The sequence below is a fragment of the Lissotriton helveticus genome, chromosome 9 (assembly GCF_964261635.1).
Source record: "Lissotriton helveticus chromosome 9, aLisHel1.1, whole genome shotgun sequence".
NCBI classification, from domain to species: Eukaryota; Metazoa; Chordata; class Amphibia; order Caudata; family Salamandridae; genus Lissotriton; species Lissotriton helveticus.
The window spans coordinates 66,313,221-66,326,222 of record NC_136070.1 but is presented as its reverse complement, the minus strand read 5'-3'; the positions used below and the strand labels follow the sequence as shown (position 1 = coordinate 66,326,222).

The window sequence follows — 13,002 nt, the reverse complement described above, 5'->3', positions numbered from 1 at the left end:
TCGGTAACACTCTTTTTGGTCGATACATCATTTTGTGAATATCCCCAGTCGGCTACAACAACCTGGATCGGACTTTGAAATATTTACTAAGTTATGTGATGGCACTGTTAGTACTGCTAATACATACAAAGCACAGAGCTTTTAACCAAGTAGACATACATGTTCACCTACCTGTTCAAAGGGAACAATTCCCTCATGGATGCTACATCAAACGATGCAACAAGAATGCAGTACTTCTGGCTTGTGCAGTCCATATCAATGGGTAAACTGATAACAGGATGACTAACTAGGTAACTAAATATACTGTCTGCAAATCAAACCACTCTGTGGATCCAGAGATTTTTGTCAGCAATCCTCTTGCGCTCAGACCGAATGTCCTGCTGGACTGAACTGGCAAAGTGGCCATCCCTCCCGACCTAGCTATCAATGCAGTAGTGCTTTGTGAACATGTGCGCTAACACCCATGTAGCAGCCTGGCAGGTGTCCAAGACAGGCACTCAATGCGCCAATGCCGTGGTGGCAGCCTTAGTCCTGGTGGAATGAAGTCTCTAGCTTTTGGAGGCTGCTTCTTTGATAGTGCACAGCATATCTTTATGCAGATGACTACCCATCTGGCAATAGTTCAGTTCAACACTACTATACCCTCTTTGCTCCTGTGAATCCCACAAAGAGCAGATTGTCCACTCTGTGTTCTTTGGTACTGTCAATATAGAACTGTAAAGCTATATCTGAAAGAAACAGGTTAGTATTAGATTCCTTACCTTAGAATATCCCCAGGCGTCAGACTGGATCCGGAAACTTTTGCGTAGCAGTACCCCTGCGCGTCGGTAGGCGTCGTCTGCGGCTCTGCGGCCGTCGTCGGCGCCGGGATGAAGTCGCCGGAGTACTTAGACGCCGCCCTCACGCGCTGACGGCAGTTCTTCTTTTTTCCGCGCCAGCAACCGCAGATCCGGAAAAAGTGGTACCCCTTAGTCAATTGTTGACTAAACTAAATGTAAACTAAACGCAGAGACTCTTCCTCCTTAGATGGATGTGGCGGTGCAAACTCCACAGAGGGGAGCTAGACTGTCCATCGTGAACAAGGAACACGAGTTTTGGTAGGAATATCACCCTGGCTCTGAGAACCAGTTTGCTTGGGAGAATGTGGTAAATGGCTGTTCGACTGATATGGCTTGCAACTCATGCGTGCAATGACCTGACATTATTTCTAAGAGGAAAACTTTCAGCAGGATTAAAAGACACAGTGAGCAGCTATGCATTGGATCAAATGGGGTGAATATCAAGAATGTTAGGCTCACATTTAGGTCCCCAATGTGGTATTACAAAGGATTTGGGTTGAAACATAGGGCTTAGCCCTTTCATAAAGCGCATCGCAACAGGTGATTTGAATAACGATGATTGATCAGGTAACCCTAGAAAGGCTAAAATGGCCAACAAATAACCTTAATAATAGTCACAGAAAGTACTTGCTGTACTAGAGAAAGAACAAACAACATTTTGGATAACTGGGCCTACAAAGGTTGAATATGCTGAGAAATACAGCAAGCGACAAACTTTTCCCGGAGTCCAGCATGGATGGTACTGGTTACTGGATGACTAGCTGCCAAAAGGACATCTACGACCTTAGGAGATCGAAAGCAGTTAACTGTCACCACTCAATCTTACACATGGAGGTGTTTGGAGGGCAGGCACTGAGGCAGGACTCTGCCTTGTTCCTGCAGCAGAAAATCCTCCCGAAGGAGCAGCTGGATCTGAGACAGATGCTCGTAGACAGAAGTTCCAGGTACCAGACTCGCCTGGCCGGTCTGGTGTCAGTATGATGATTTAGACACAATCATTGCTGATCTTCTTCAGAACTCTGGGAAGGAGAGGTAGTGATGGAGAGGCATACAGGAGTCCAAAGCTAGAGTCTAGATCGAAGGTGTCTCTGTGTATGTGAACTGCCTTGAGGACTCCTTAGCAGAAAAGTTGGAACACGCTGTGTTCTCTGCAGTGGTGAAAAGAATGAGCTAGGGTTTTTATACTCTGCGCCACCTATGAATTTAAGCATTTAAAGATCCTGCCAGGTGGGGTGCAATCAGGGAAATGTCCTGAAAACAACCAATTCCAGAGACATAAAGCCTCCTGGCACAGGGCCCATAATCCTACCCCGCTCTACATGTTGCACCACCACATATTGCGAGTGTTGTACATAAGTACCTGCTCCTGTTTCCTATTGATGGGTGGGAGGTAGTCCTCTGATCACCACCTCTCCGAGGTGGCCTCCTTAACCCAGCACCGATACATGCATCATGACCATCAGCCTGGGTGGGGGGGAGAGAGTGGTCTGCCACTGGTCCAATTGCAATCAAGCAGCCACCCCCAGCAGATCTTTTCCTTCCTTCTTCAAAACCTGGATGGAATCTGACAGCTTACCATGGTGCTGGACCCACTGAAACTTTACATCCCCCTGTAGAGCCTGCATGTGCCATATGGCACAGTCAACGAACAGGATGCTTAAGGCAAGTACAACAAGAAGCCTTAGAGCTGTCCTCACTGAGACCCAGGACGGAGTCTAAAACATTTGGATCCTAGCAGGAGCTCCTCCCTTCTGCCACATCACCCGCGTGTAATCGCACTTCTGAGAGCCTGCTGACGTGCTTGTGCCTACCTGCTTTCCTGTTTTTCCAGGCCAGTGTTTGCTGAGTGTTATTTGCTGTCTGCCGTGTTGCCATGGGCTGTGGTTTTTCCGTGGGTTTCCTCGCCTGCGTGAAATTAGTTGGAGGTGCGTAGTGGCAGAGGACTGGCCGCCTTCACACTGTGTTGGCTCTCCCAAGCCGTGGTGAGTTGGACATGCGACAGGATGGAGTCAGGCTAGTCTGTGGAGTTAAACTTAAAGGGTGATCGGGAGGTGGCGGCAGCAGCAGATTAGCGAAATAGGTGATAGCGATACGATTGCGCTTGGATGCAAAGGGAGGAGGTGAGTGAAGTTCTCTACTTGTTTGAACCTTGAGACTCTTGCATCTCTCAGGGCATTTGTACAGGACTGAACAACCGGTTAAATAGTCCCAGGAAGCTGTGAGGCATGTTACCCTGGGTGAGCCTTGCCAAGTCCAGCCCAATATATCCCTGTTAAAGGCAAGTCAGTGGAGAGCAATTCAGCCTTGATCAGAAGCAATGCCTCCAAATAGAGGGCAGATCAGAGGAGCAGGTTATCTGCCTCAAGAACAAATGGGAAGTCCAGAGGAAGTTCAGGCAAAAGTTCGGGAAGAAAAGGGGCTTTATATCGCCCCCGAACAAAGAGCTCATAGTGTCCCGAAGGACCCCAATAAATCAATCTACATAAGAGTTTCTGCGTAGCCATTTTTAGAGGAACCTGAAGCCCACGATACAAGGAAAGAGCGAAGTGGAAGCACAAATATCGGGGAGAAGACAGTGGGTCACCTGAGCTGGTACAGGATCAGGCCTTGAGGTGGAGGGTTCAATGAGAGAATAAATAGGGTTGGATTTGGACTCAGACTCTTTGGGCTCCCCAGCAAGAAAGAGCAACCTTTCATCATGTGGTACTAATAATCATGTAAATGCTAGTAAGTTAATTAGGGGATGAGTCCCGAATGAGGCCACTTTTCTTACCCTACAGTCCTTGTTGAGGCTGGAAATGTCAGCTTCCCCTACAGCCTCCATCCTGGACGTAATGCTGCAACGCAGAATAACCTGCGAGTTCGTGAGGCTATCATGGGAAAACATGAGTTGGTAAAGAACCAGGAAGAATACTTGTTGGGTATGGTAGCTGGATTAAAACAGATAAATAACTGCCTTAGGGGCATATTATCAAGGTGGTAACATGATCGCCGCTTTAGCGGCAAGAAACTGCCGCCAAAGCGGCGATAATGGGCTTGGTAATATGCCCTTGGGAATTCCAATAGAAGCCATGTTCACACCAGAACCTGGGCTTCTATTGGAATTCTCTACGGCATATTATCAAGCCAATTATCGCCGTTTTAGAGGCAGTTTCCTGCAGCTAAAGCGGCAATAATTTTAACGCTGTTCCTTGATAATATGCCCCTTGGTTAGTTAGGCCGGTAGTAGATAATAAGGATAAAGTGGAATGTGTAGAAACCAAACATGGAGAAGATATCACACAGCGATATGAGGGGTCCCAGTCGGTTTATATTTCAAAACGCCCAAAGTGGACTAGAAAGTTAGCAAGCCATGTAGGACATAAGAGCTATAACTGCCATTGGAGGAGAATATATAAAGATAAAAGGAAAGCGATGAAGGCAAAAAGAAGTGGGATGGGCAATTAACAGTAGGAAGAAAGTATAAAGTTAGGACAAGTAATAAGGGTAATAAAGTCAGGTAGGATGGTAAAGGACAAGGAGGCTGATATGCAAAGGGATGTCAAGCGGAATATGCAGAATTGTGGGGCTCAGCCACAAAAGAAGATAGTGCTGTATAAGCACGATCCCAATATTAGATCAAGAGGGCAGGAATCCCTCAAACAAATGGAAATGAGAGAAGATGGTAGCAGGTCGGTGATAATAGCAAGCCTCCTTGTGTTGGGGGGGGGGGAGGTAATAGGAGGAGGAGGAAACAAAAGGGTAACTTCTATGGGCATTGTGGGTTTATCTGGAGCCCTTACAATTGAGTAAAACCCAGAAAAGAATTAGGAAATTGTTCCTGTTAAATCACTCAAAACTTCTGTTTTCACTTGCCAAGGGCCGAGTCTGCAGAAAATATCCACAGAAGATCTAAAGCAAGTGGGGTTTGTCTCAAGAAAAGAAGGTAAAGAGGTGGCTAAGGTGTTACTCGATTCTGAAAACGGCTTTGATGAAAGCAGAAGATGAGATGTTGAAGGAAGGGATTCTATTAGTGAAATGAAATGAATTTGTGCTTGTAAAGCGCACTGCTGCCCCAGAAACGGGGCATCTTGGCGCTGAACTCATACCACTGTGGAACCCTTTCTGGCTTTTCCCTGTGAAATGTCCACTCCTGGCACGCCCAAGGTGAAGCCAGGCATCCCAGCGCTGTTGGGGCCGTTGTGGAGATTAAGCAAGCTATTGTCCAGAGTTGCAGAGTGGGACCCATGATTAGAATAGGCACCGAGGCGAGAATTATCAGGTCCGGGGAAATTGAGCCCAAGACCCGCTGAGGCGGGAATTGAACCCTGGTCCCAGGCTAGACCTCTGCATCAGGGTCTGCCGCTCTAACCATTTCTCCAGTCACAAGAGATAGAATTCAAATATCCGGGGGGGGGGGGGACCTTTTGAAAACCTATGCTGGGCTCTGCCTAAACCAAGTAGAGATACACGCTATTGAGAGCTGCAATCGAAGATTAGTTGATATTGATAATAAAGGAAGCATTAAAGGTATTATTCCATTAACCAACCATAAAAGAGACGGTATGTCAGGCGGTGCAGGTATCGGTCTCGGGAACCGTTATGATTGTTTATCAAATTCATTTTACATGTACCTTGAAAGAGAGGGGTGGGGAAGGACTTGAGTGATCTTCACTAGGACAAAGGTATTTCACACAGCCTGGGGGGGGGGTCTTTTTTGGAATATAGGTGGTTTTAGGAAATTCTCATCTCTGGAAGTTTTTAAAGAATTAATGGAAACATATAAGTTCAGATGCTTACATGAAACATGGCTGTGCGAAGAGCCTGCTTCAATCAAGGGATTTTTCTTGATTTGTAAAAAAAACTGAGAAAATGGGTCAGGGCCGCCCAATTGGGGGGTGGGGGGGGTTTGATGGCACTGATATCCGCAAAAGTGGCAAACAAGTTACAGCACTGAAGGTGGCAGGCAATTAGATCTCCTGTTTAATTCAATTGTTTAATAAAGATGGACTGTGTAATTGTTATTCATGTGTATATTCAGCCTGCAAATATGAATGAGTGCGAGTCCCAGCTAAAGCCTATGAAAGGGGACCTGGAAAGTTTATCTACAAGGTATGAGTCACTGATGACATTGCTAATGGGAGACTTTAATCATATACTGGACCCTCAAAATGGTGACCCAATGTATAAAAATATGCTAACATCTTATAAAATAAACCCTGCATCCTTTCCAATGAATGGATGCATGATGCGTGATACTGCATTACAAGAATATTTGGCATCAATAGGGCTGCTTAGTTTAAATGGACGCTTCTGCACAGATTGCCCGGCAAAGCAAACCTGTGGATATTGTAGGCAGAGGACATGATAGATTACATTTTCATTCATGCAGGGTTCTTTTTTTAGAGTGATTGATTTTAGGGTTTTAGAATTAGATGGTACTTATCATTCGCATATTCGGGTATTAAAATTGGGGGTGAAGAAGCTTGGGGAAAAGGTTTTCCCAGTGCAAGTAGACTCTCCTAGGCGACTAACTATAAGGATATCAGAGTGCTTTTCAGCAGCAAAGGGAATGAATCCTGGGTAATGATGTACCGGAGGATTTCATATCATGGTATAATTCGCTGCTTTTGCGGGAGAAACCTGCTGCTAAAGCGGCGATAAGGGGCTTGATAATATGCCCTTGTGAATTCTCATTGAAGCCCAGCTTCTGGTGGGAACCTGGGCTTCTTTGGGAATTCACAAGGGCATCTTATCAAGCCCCTCATCGCTGCTTTAAGGGCAGTTTCGATAATGTTATCGCTGTTCTTGATAATATGGCCCTAGGTTTGATAGAGTAAAAGGAGGTGATCTAATAATCGCCACATTCTGTAAGGGTGAGAGGTTACATAGTGAATTGAGTTGGGCAAAAAAGGTTAAAAAAAGTTGGGGGAAATTTGTAGGAGATTAAAAAATATATTTTCTGGTAGCTGTGAAATTCAGATTTCTAAAGAGAGTTGCGTGCATCGAGGAAAAAGCATGCAAGAGACCTTGATATTGGTAACCTAAATAGGGAGATCTCAATGCAGTTGATAAGAAAGTCACGGCATACAGAAAATGGATTCCACCATGTGGACACATTGACAAATCCCTTGCTAAAACATGCGCTTTTGAAGTTTAAAGCGAGATAACACTAAATTAAGATTAAAGATAAAGTGTGATTGTCTTCATGTTTTATTGGCCTGCCTAAGGTTTTTCACAATACATAAAAAGTTCTTGAAACAAATTCTTCTTAGATGTGTGATTTTGAATCGTAAATTTGCAGTGAATTTTCAAATAGAACTGAAATTTTGGGCTGTGACTTGGACAATTTGAAGGCCTTTAACTGCATTTAAAGGAATTTTTCTAGTTTTAATTTTTAGGTCTCGCCTGTCAGTGCGCTTGCGCATTGAGTTTGCGAGAATATAGGGGCTTAAACCAGAGCTTAACCATCGGGGCGATTTGATGCTGTGCCCGTGAAAAGCAAGCTCAATGCGCAAGCGCAATGACCTAAAAAGCGCGTGCACATCAAAGCCACCAGCCTCCCTCCCACAGGCATCCCCCAGCGTGCGCTCTGCCTCAGGCATTTCTCCTCCCCTAATTTATTCACTGCCCATGGCCGGCCGGCCGTACTTTCACTTTGACGGCCGCCTGGCCGTCTCTCGCGTTTCTCCTCCCCCCTCCCCGTCTACTTTTATTTTTAACTTGTTTTTCTTGTTTTGCTGGTTGAAGCCAAATGAGACTTCCGTGAACTGCTCTGTCTCACCCCCACCGCCTCTTCGACGTGAGCTTCGGCTTCTCTCCTCCACCGGCATCCATCAAAAGTATTAAAAAAAGTGTCCTTGTCTCGCGTACTCTGCCGGCGTTCTTCTTCAAGAGAAACTTCTGCGCGCTCGGCAACTGCGGGGTGGACAGTTTAGGACAGTTAGCGGATTTCAGCCTTACAATTGCACGTGTAACCATTTGAGATTGTCGGTTGTGTTATGAAACAGTTCCGTGGGTCACTGGACAGCTTTCGGGAAAAACAGCATCTCAGGGGATAATGTATATCTGTGCACTGCGCACAAAGCTAAGAACAAATTAAAATACTTTTATATTTTTTTAACTTGTTTACTTTCACTTTGCCGTCGCCAGGCCATCTCTCGCGTTTCTCCAGGCTGCATTGCACCTCTCATTAGTCGGCTCCTTTGTGGTGCAGAAGCACAGGCTGTTGCGAGCCGGATCACTGGGCATTACACGCTTGGCTCGTTTTATGGCCTTCTCCTTCTGTTGTCCTTTTGTAAACCCGGATCTCCAGGGCAGTAAATACAATAAAACAAATGTCTGCTTCACAGATTCCATGTTACAATCACTTTAGGAGAGGACCTGGCTGCAGCGCCTGCAGGCTGGTTTGTGCACAGAGACATTACCTCAAAACAAGGATTTAGAACGTCCTGTTTAGCAATCATCCCCACACACTCCCAATGATCCCAGACCTTCAGCTTATCAAGGGGTGGCCTCGCGTTTGGTCCAGGGGTTCATCTTTTTGGGCACAGATATGCCCCTCCCCCTTGTTTTTCGCTTGCCACAGACCATGCCTCAATCACCTGTGTAAACGGGCACAAGAGACAAAGCTTGTGACATTTATTAATGTAATGCTCTAAATATGGAAATCACTCTCCCCATCGCAGGGCTCGAGTGACACAGATTTATTCCTTTGAGTTTTCTTTTTATAGTGCACTTAATCAACATTAGGAGTTCTGCAGCTGTACTAATATGAAGAGCTTTCACATTACATTGTTCTCAGTTCGGCGGTAAATGTTTCCATATTACACTATCGTTTTTTTTTTGTGGATTTACTTTAAGCTAGTGCCTTTATAAATTACAATCACTTTCATTTAAGTATTAATTATTCGAAAAAAAATTAAAAGCCATTGTTATTTGTAAAATCAACTAATATTTCACCTCTGTTCTTGCATTTTCGTCACAATAAAATGCACTGAACATATTCTTCACAAAAGTTATTTACAATAGTTTAAGCTATTGCTATTATAAATTACAAGAACTTTTATTTAAGTATTAATTATTTAAACAAATTAAAAGCCATTTGTATTTGTTATATGAATACATGTAAGTCACGTACATACAAAACATGTTGTATTACAAATGCTATAGGTGTCACATTTGAAAAAGTTAAAAGTATTGGCATTGTAAATGACAAAGCTATTAATTTTGCTATTTTCAAGACCAACACATAAAAAAATTGTTATTTACAAAACCAATAGCTCCAACTTTTCTAATGCGAGACCTATTGCATTTTCAATGCTTGTTAAGTTTGGAGCTCCAGTATATCTACGGATTGTGGTTTTAACCCTAGGATGTACTGTATAGTATTTATGACAAAAAATGAGTACTATTTTAATGTATATATGTGTGTGGTGTGATGGACTTTTAATGCATAATTATTATTTATTTGTTTTAAAGGCCAATGGTCTGAATAAATGTAATATTTTGATTGGATCTGAGTGTCCTAGATTCATTGATCTTGAGGGAAGGCCCAAAAGCACAATGTACCCAGGAGGGCTCCAATGAAAGGGAGCCACTACGAAGGAGTCAGGTGTGACTTCGGCATGTTGATTGCGATGTAAGGAGTTTCACTAAACTGACTATGGTGAGCCTGCTTTCAACAGCCCAGGTGTGCTGCCATCACTGTCATGAACACCTGAGGATCTGCCTAGAAAGCACCTAACTGTTCAAAAATTCAAACGTCCTTTTTGCTCACCCTCCTCTGGCCATGGTTTGTGACTGGTTCTCAGAAGTCAGTGACATTGAAACGGCGAATGGTTAACCTTATACGCCAACAACGCATCATTTAGGGCCAGGGAAGTTTGCCCCTTTGTGTTGTTGAAAACCCCTGTGTACTGTTTTTAAATCACTGGGAATGGATCACTTTACAGCAAGCATGCCGCAGTGGAGAAGCTCATTTCACCAAGCATTGGCAAAGTGAATAGGTCTTGCCAATGCAACATCTCTTGGCTTTGTCAATATTTTTTCACCATGCTGCACAGCAGTATAGTTGAAAGTAAAAAAATAAAGTGGTTTATGCGCCCATTGTTGACCGCATTGTAATGGTTTTTAAGTTTCGTTTGTGAAATCTATTGTTTTTAATATAAACTTAAGAGGCTTACATCCTGCCCTCTCTCTTTCCTGGCTTTTCATTGGTTCCTGTGCTTGCTACTTACTTTTCCTCCATTTACATTGGTTGTAGCATATTTTCCTGTATTTACCAATGCTTGTTTTTAGACTGCTTCTCTTATCAGTTTCCTGTAGCCTAAATACTGTTAACATCTGCGTTAGTGGAACTATTTTTTTTATAAAGTTTTGCCTCTTTCTGCTTTTTCGTCTTACAGGATATTTATATGGGGCATCTTTTCACCGGGAGCGATTAAGTGAATTGCCCAGAATCACAGGATGTTGCGCCGCCGAGACTCAAACCAGGATCCCCAGCTCTTGAGTCAGCAGCTCTGGCTGCTGTGCTACATCCTTTCCACTCCTGCGATACTTGGGCGAAACTGGTGCATTACCAATGCTTGTTTAATTTGCCATTTGGCAGTTTTGCAAGGAGACTGACCAGCACACGATCAGCAATTCACCATGGAGTTGCCTGATTTGCAGGCAGTATTTTAGTTGCCTAGTCATCCTGTTATCAGTTTATCCATTGGTGTGGATTGCACAAGTCAGAGTTACTGCAGTCGCCTTGCATTGTTTGATGCAGTGTCCATGAGGGAATTCTTCCATTTGAATTGGCAAGTGAACAAACATGTCTGCTAGGTTAAACGAGCTGAGCCTGCATCTGTATTAGCAGAACTAATTGTGTACATTAGTAGAAATTTCAAAGTTCGATCCAGGTTTTTGTGGCCATCTATGATACGATTTAAAGCAGTGGTTCTTAACTTGTGATCCAGGGGGCCCTGGGGGACAGGCCCCTATCCAGGGGGTCCATGACTGCTTAGAAAATTAAATAATGTTAACAGATTAGTAAAGTGTATATAATTATAGATACAAAATGTAAAATTGGAAATTTTAAAATGTTCTGTAAATGTTTAGGAATTTGAAATTGGAGGCTAAAAATTGAGTTGGTATCCTCCAACTTATTTCTGGGAGCAGTGCAAGTAAATAAAACATAGTGTAGTATGGACAATGGGTAACCTCAATTGAATTTAGAAAAGCTCCAACCTTCCTATTAAACTTAAAAATAGTTTTTACATTATTACATTGTTGTGAATGAAATAAAATATTTCATCATTTGTGTATTTGTTTGATGAATGCCGGTTTCTGTATTTTTGTGTATTTGTTTATAGTTCAATTCATCGAATTGGCTTAAGCTGGGGTCCCTGGATTCTAATAACGACTCATTAAGGGCCCCTGGATTCTAATAATGATTCAGTGGCGGTCCACAGTTTCCTGTACTGATTAGGTTGTGGTCCACAGAAGTCAAAAGGTTAAGAACTAATGATTTAAAGTTACAATTTACTAGTTAGCCGTTTCATCAGGATTTACGATTGTGTTACTCAGTAGCAAATTATAAGGTTTGGACCCAAGTGCTTTTAGTTGGCAGATACATCAATGTTCACAATGTAGCAAATTGTAAGGTTTGGACCGGATTTTATTGCTCCTGCTGTATAGAGTGGTACAGACTTTCCCTTTTTTCACTCACCCTGCACATGAGCACCGTTTAACAATACGTTTGACATTTGTATGTTTTATTTACTTTGCCATGTCTAAAAAAAGAAAATATAAATGAGATTTTGTCTCGAAAATGCAGTTGTTCCTTTTCTCTCTGGTGTGTTGTTAAGAGAATAGGTTTATCTCACCTATATCAATTATGTGAAAACTAGTTTCAGTGACGTAGCCAATTGAATTGAACAGTCACAGTTTTTTGCCTCCCCCGTTTGGCTTTTCCAAATAAGGGACATCTAGACCATGGATGCCTAACCGGCGACCTCTGAGGATGGGTGTGCAGCGCAGTAAACTCCTACTTAGCCGTTCCAATGACCATTGTCACTCTTCACCATGGATACACTGGCTCAGAGAGTGGTTTTAGCAGTGGCTGTGGTGGGTGCGCGTGCGCGGGGGGCTATTGGAGGGAGGAGGTGGGAACTGTACTACGTGGCATTGATGCAATTAAACATGCCGCTGTTTCATTTGTGCTCTCTTTCTTGTTGAGTTAAAGCTGTTATATAACTGTCAATGATGTACTTAGTCCTGCTGTAGGGAAGATCCACCTTCTATTTTGCTAAACATACACCAACTTAGCGTGAGGACAGGCGAAGACTTGACCTGAGGCAGTTGCCTGACAATTGTTGATCTGCCAGTAATGTGCGGGACAATTTCTCTCTTGTTTAAACCAGTGGCTAGACTGCCTACGTGTAGGGCGTATAGACATGTGAGGACAGCCTGTTATGACCGCTTACTGTGCATTCGATGTTGAAATGTCTCATGAAACGTGATGTCTTTATTCAAAAATGCTAATAAACAGATTTGACCAAAAAAAAGGGACGTCTAGACCAGCTTGTGTCTTTACCACATTGTACCCAGGTCCTTTGACGTATTTTGGGTTACCCCATTAGTGTGTAATGGTTACATGAGGGCTTGGCCTTTGTCCCAAAAACCTGGACATGTATTTAAAATTAGGAAAAGCATTGGGACACCGACAAAGTCCTTTGAAAACCGTGACTGTCTTGAGAAATCCGGGATGCCTGGTCACGCTAGTATATGATCGCGACAGAGTTTCCAGTAGCCACGCTAACCACTGGTTGAAGTGTCGTCGTTCACTGACCCCTTTGAAATTGAGTATATGGTCCCCTCCATTGGCAATTGGCCGCTTCCTGAGGTCTTTGTCCTCTTTCTTTTACAAGGCATTAGTCTCAGCCTTGGCCGACTTCAGCGTGGCATCAGTGGCGGTTGGTATATAGAGGTGGTAGGCGGGCCAGATCATGGGGGAATAAACACTTACCTGGCTGCTGTCTGCCGCCGCCTCCTCTCCATCTTCACCCGCTTCCGTGTCAGGAAGCACCCAGCTCCCAGTCGGTGCTCCGCCAGAGAATGGAAAGCTGGGCTTGTTCTCTATGCATACTGTAATGCAGCCTGCATGGAGAACATACAAAGTGCGCATGACGGTTTGACT

General features: G+C 43.7%; 1 protein-coding gene across 1 annotated transcript in view; it reads left to right on the top strand.

Moving 5' to 3' along the window:
• The window catches only part of LOC144780925 (uncharacterized), a 129,748-nt gene extending 117,378 nt beyond the window's left edge, over window positions 1-12,370 (top strand). The window contains exon 13 of the mRNA XM_078659467.1: window positions 10,226-12,370. The gene's annotated coding sequence lies outside the window, so the exon portion shown is untranslated. The remainder of the gene's footprint in view (window positions 1-10,225) is intronic.
• Window positions 12,371-13,002: the final 632 nt, after the last annotated feature.